The sequence below is a fragment of the Seriola dumerili genome, unplaced genomic scaffold (genome assembly GCF_002260705.1).
Source record: "Seriola dumerili isolate Sdu_G_001 unplaced genomic scaffold, Sdu_1.0 BDQW01000432.1, whole genome shotgun sequence".
Taxonomy (NCBI): domain Eukaryota; kingdom Metazoa; phylum Chordata; class Actinopteri; order Carangiformes; family Carangidae; genus Seriola; species Seriola dumerili.
The window spans coordinates 5437253-5443388 of NW_019174687.1; positions in this window are offsets into that span (position 1 = coordinate 5437253).

Sequence of the window (6136 nt, forward strand, 5' to 3'; positions counted from 1 at the left end):
TAAATAAATGAATAATCTATACTTGTATACTGCATTTCAATACAATGTAAATTTAATCTCTATTTGTTTGTTCAATTTGAGAATCTAATGGATAAAAAATGAAATATTCCATCATGAGAATATTAAAGGGTCCCTCTATCACCATGACTTCTGTATCAGATTCAGGATTAGGTTTACAGTAGGGTCAGGTTTTTATAGAGTTAATTCATCTATTTATTAGAAATTGGTAAAAAAAAAAAAAAAAAGTGTGAGAACAATTTAATGGTTCCTCATGAGATGGAAGGGGTCAAAATCTCAGATCTGTCAACTGCTGATCTACACAATTGTAGCTATTACATGGACCAAAGTTGCAAAACACACAAACATTGTAGGACTCAACGCAGCAAGAGGTCAAACTTCAAGGGTCAGATGGATAAACCACAATAAGACACAAGACAACACAAAGGAAAGAAGTCAGACAGGAGCTGGTTTGTTGTTACAGCCCAGCAGAAACTTGTTTCTTCTAGTGTTGCACAGTTTTAAGTTTCCATTGTAGTGCTTTCAGAAGCACTAGACTCGACCATCTTGAACCGACTTGTGGGAAATTGTTTTAAAGCATTTGATTCAGTTAAAATGGTGCCATCTGCTGGTCAACCTATAGTAATGCATTTGTATGGATTTATCAAACGCAAGACAAAATCCCATTGAATAAAAGAGTGAAAATATAAATGAACTCTGATAAAAAATATCAAGGATGACAGCAAATGCTTATATTATAAAAAGAAAAACTGACCACGTTTAAATTGTTTCTGTGGCTCTGCTTTTAAATATTCTGACAGATTGAGAAGAAAGGCTCATATTCAAAACCCTAACTGTGCAATGTAAGCCTCATAATGAACTTGCTTTTTACCAACTCATACACACTGAAAATAATTTTTTTTACACGAGTGTAATAGTTCATACTCGCTTGCCTTCTTTTTGTGCACAAGGATTTAAAAAGTTTTGCACAACATGAATAGTTAAACATGGTGACACCTAGGGAGATTACTACAGTGTTAATATTAAGATCACATGAGACAAATCAGCAGCTGCAACAAGCTCTATATAGTTCCTCTTCCAAACTTTCTGCCATTTTTGTTGCCATTCGCTGAGAGCCTGCAGCTGACCTTACATCCTGATATACTGCCCCCACCATTCATTTGCTTAGTTGCATTTTGTTCACACCGTGTTAAATAGTGAGGATGCACAAAAGGAGCACAGGACATGAAGGGGTAGCCATCATGCACATGCACAATGCTGACTTCAGAGTAAGTATATCTGCAAACGGGTTCTAAAGGGACACAGTATGCTTTAAACAAACTAGGTCATACAAAGCACCTGCTGTCATTACCTCTTGGCTTAGTCTCTGTCTATGAATGTTGTAACTTTTGCACGTCTGCACAGTCTCAATGCAATGAACTGTGCAAACAGGGATCATGGCATACACTTCAACTCAGTTCAATGTATTTGTATAGTGCTAAATCATAATAGACATTATCTCAAGACACTTTACAGGGTAAGGTATCCAGTAAAGTGTACCTTTTCTTTAATACTATTTTTTAGGGTATTTTTGCCTTTATTGTTACAGCACAGTGGGAGAGAGAGAGGAAAGTCAGGGAGAGGGGGGGGCGGGGGGAGCATGCAGCAAAGGGCCACTGGTCAGACTCAACCCCATGGCTGCTGCAATTAGGACTAAACCCATGTGGTGCGCGCTCTACCAGGTGAGCCACCATAGGCACCTCCAGACCTTACTTTATTATAGAAAGAAACCCAACAGGGTGACTCCCTATTAACAGGAAGAAACCTACAACAGAACCGAGCTCAGGGTGGGCGCCCGTCTGCCTCGACCTAGACAGCCTCCTCTCCAGGGCAATTATGGTGTTACACTAGATGAAAAGAGAGCTTGAAAGAGAAGTTCACTTTGTGTCTTAACACACCCTTTCTATCAGAAGCAGGTGGAATGGTCAGGTTGTCTGCTTTTGGATGCAGTAACCTGATTCTGAAATGAGATTTCAGGCTCACTTCATTTGAAGCATACTGAGGTCTTAACAGGGCCTCAATCATCACCTCAACCATGTGATTTTATGGCATGTCAAAGTAAGAGGTGGACAAACTCCACAGCTCCATTACTTGAGTCAAAGTATAGATACTCCTGGTCAAAAATGACTCCAATACAAGCAAAAGTTGAAAGCTGAAACTTTTACTTGAGTTAAAGTACTGGAGTACTTGATTTTAAAAATATTCAAAAGTACTTTTTATGTCAACACATTGTTGTATTGTTCTACATTTACAGAAACCAATGACTCTGAAACAACCTACTGACTGACTCACTGACTGTAGAACCTGGACATAAAAACACATTGAATCAACCAAAGGAGCTATTGTCGTTTTCACATTTCTTATTTTTTAGGCAGTGATGAAGTTTGGTCGTGCTATTCACAGCAAACATTTAAAAGGAAATTAATCTTTATTTATTTCTAAAATTTCAAACAGGGACTTAAGATAAGGTTTGTCATTCCACTAACTAAAAGCTAAGTCTCTAAATAAAATGAATGCTCAAATAAAGTACAGATACTCAAAAAATATATTTAAGTCCAGTGCTCAAGTAAATGTACGCCGTTACTGTCCACCCCTGGTCAAAGTGAGGCATCAACACACCTTTTAGCTGTACTTCTGCTTTAAATGGTCAATACTGTGTTGAGTAGTCTTCTGCAAGCACTCCTTGAATGATTAGTGCATGAAGAGAGTAAAACTGTGAACGGTAAACTGATGGACCTTTTTCAATATGATCGACATTTTAGATATTTAGTCAAAGTTATATAAGTTCTAGTTTTTTTTATAAAAAACTAAAACAACTAAATATTCTGTCTTTAGAGCAGTGCTTCCCAACCTTTTCCAACTCATGGCCCACTTAAAAATCTCAAAAATGTTGGCAGCCCACATCTGACCCCACAACAATACAGAGGCCAAAAAGTTTTCTCAGAGCAATTTTTTACTTAAATGATAATGATCAAACATTCAGGACTGAACTGAAAGCAGCGAAAGCTCAATTTTTCTTTTTGATTTGATTTTTTCCTTTTAATTCTTCCTGTTGCTAACCAGCTTCCCATTTTGATGGTCCAGTTTTTGCCATGGATATGATCTATTAGAGCACAATCATAAAATTGGCTTATCACAGTGATAGGCCTTAATACAGTATGTGTAAAAGAAAATCTAAGGAGATTTTTAAATATTTTTTTATTTTTTATTTAGAAGATCATTTAGTTTTAAAACATTTGAAAACAGTATTTATATATATGTATATATATATATATATATATACATTTTTTCCATGAAAATTGTACTGTTTTGCAAATTATTTCTCAGCCCACTTGCAATACCTTCATGGCCCATCAGTGTGCCCCGGCCTATGGGTTGAGAACCACTGCTTTAGAGAATTTGAGCTTTCTGTTGCAGTAGCGTGTGTTGAACAGCAGAGGTCCTCCCTGACTGCCACAGTGAGGCACTGTTTATGTTGCCAGGGTAGTAGGCTTCCTCTCCCTGCTTGTAGGCCGCCAGTCTCTAGGTGGAAATTTCCACTCCAGCCACACTGGACCAAAGGCCATGAAGATGTTTGAAAGGCAAAAACTGAAATATTAAATAGACTCCCACGCTGCGACTTTTCAGTTCTGGTTTGTTTTTTCAGCTTAAGCAGAAGAGAAAGAGAGGAAATGCAGTGGATTTAGAGTTTAGATAAATACTTACAGCTTTAAACAGCAGCTGACTGGAAACTGACTAATCCATATAGTAGAGCAAAATCCCTACCATTAATTTCTATTTGCTACAATAAAATAAATGGGAATTTCAATGATCCCAGCCAAATGAAACCGTCCCAGTTGATTGATTCTTGATTCAAACAAGTTGAACAGTGCACAAAATATCCAAAAAATCAAATGCTTTCAAATGTCAGTTGAAACAATTCATGTAACATTTGAAGAGAAGCAGAGTGTTGAAGAGAGACTGATGCTTCAGTGTTGAGGAGCCACAAGGTTTTCTGTTCATAAAGAGCCGTTTCAAGGTTTCCCTCAGAGGCTTTCACCTGTGTGTATGTGTGTGTGTGTGTGTGTGTGTGTGTGTGTGTGTGTGTGTGTGTGTGTGTGTGTGTGTGTGTGTGAATAATGTAGGAGAAGGAGAATGAGAGTTTTATGTGTTTATGTAGTGTGTGTCTGTGAAAGATAAAGACAGAAAGCGTGTATGGGTGTGTTGGTGTGTGTGTGTGTGTGTGTGTGTGTGTGTGTCTGAGACAGTGTGATAACAGAGTTGTGTTTGTATAATATGCTTGGATGCATGTGAGACTACAACACACCAGTAGGAGGAAAACAACTAATCCAACTTCAATAAAGAATCACACAGAATTATCTCCTCTTTTATCACCATCAACCCCTTGAAGATCAATGTTTTATCGCCAGGAGTTGCTATGGAAACTACTTATTTCCATGCGCATCCCCCTTTTTAAAAAGTAATTTTATTTTATTGGCTCTTGAAATCTTAGTTGGCTTAATAACATCCTTCTCATAATGCTGTTTTCACCAGTTTCAATTCATTTGTCCGATGTATTTTTTTACAGATTGAAATGCTTTAATATTTGAAAAAAAAATGAATAGGCTATATATAAGCACATAAGCATGTTTTCTGTGACCACAAATTCAGGAGTATTTATGTCATTTATATTTTTAAATTGTATAATTTCATTAGAAATTACACTTGTGATATCAGACAGAGATATTGTGCTACTGCCTTAGACAACACATGGCTGTACATAGAGAGGTAGGAGTAGCTAAAAGTATGCTGTAACGACATTGTATACTTTGGCCTTGATGTCAGTTGTGTGAATATGTTGTGCTGATCACATCATCTTAATAGACTGGCTGAAGTATGAAGTCGGTGTTACTGGCACTGCATTAAATTGGTCCCCCAAGGCTCTGTCCTAGGTCCCATTCTTTTCACCATCTACATCCTGCCTTTAGGTAAATTCATTCAGAATCTCCTACCACTGTTATGGTGATGACACTCAGCTCTGTCTACCCCTACAACCAAACAACCAGGGTAATTTGAGCTTGGAAGGCTCTAAACTACCTCCAGCTGAACCAGAACTAATCAGAAATTGTTCTTTTTGGCTCCCAGGACTTTGATTACTCTGTGTTGATTGTATTTAAGTTGATGTTGTACAGCACTTTGGTCAGCTGTTTGCTTTTTTTAAATGTGGTCTTTGAGTAAATTTGATTTGATTTGACTTGTATTGGGTATATACTGTATATATGGTCGAAATTATATTCTGATTCATGTTTTTGTTTCATAAAAAGCATGACATGAGAAGCACTGAGTGAGAGAAAGTGTATAAAATGACAAATGAGATGTCAAAATAACTAATAATGATTCAATAAATAAAACTGTACCTTACATATATACATACTTTGTACTCTTTCATTGATTTTCATTCCTTTTCATACAAAACATTGAAGATATTTAAGGTACAGTATTTAAAGAGCTCTTGGTACCAAATCGAGGCAGGACATTTAGAATGCAAGAGCACTGGGTAATCAATAAGTCACGATCCAAGTCACATTTGAATATTTTATTAGATAAACAAAAAATAGTTTTGGTTTTTACAATTCAAACAAGGAAGTACACTAAGGTAAGGGGTGGAGCCATTTGAAACAGCAAAAAAAAAAGAAAAAAAGAAACACAAAGTCAACTGATATCAGAGGAAACCTGAATTTTATCATCACCTGCTGTAACACAGAATTTAACAGAAAGGACATTCAGTTGTGAAAACACACCTGGTCATTTGGGTGGTGAATATGAAGACTGCCACAGGATGATTCATTATGTTGTTACTGAGCTAAGTAGTTAAATACCTAACTGCTACTTGAACAGCTTTGGCAGCCAAAAGGAGATGGTCTGTTACGCAGAGGAGTGCTCCTCCTATCGTCATCTACAGGCCGGACAGTAAAGAATATTCAATGGAACAAACTCACCAACTACATCAGCTGAACCAGAGAAAGCGAGCACTTTTCCATACCAGCAGAAACATTAATACAAGATGATATATTATAATTCAAATAAAACTACTTTACAT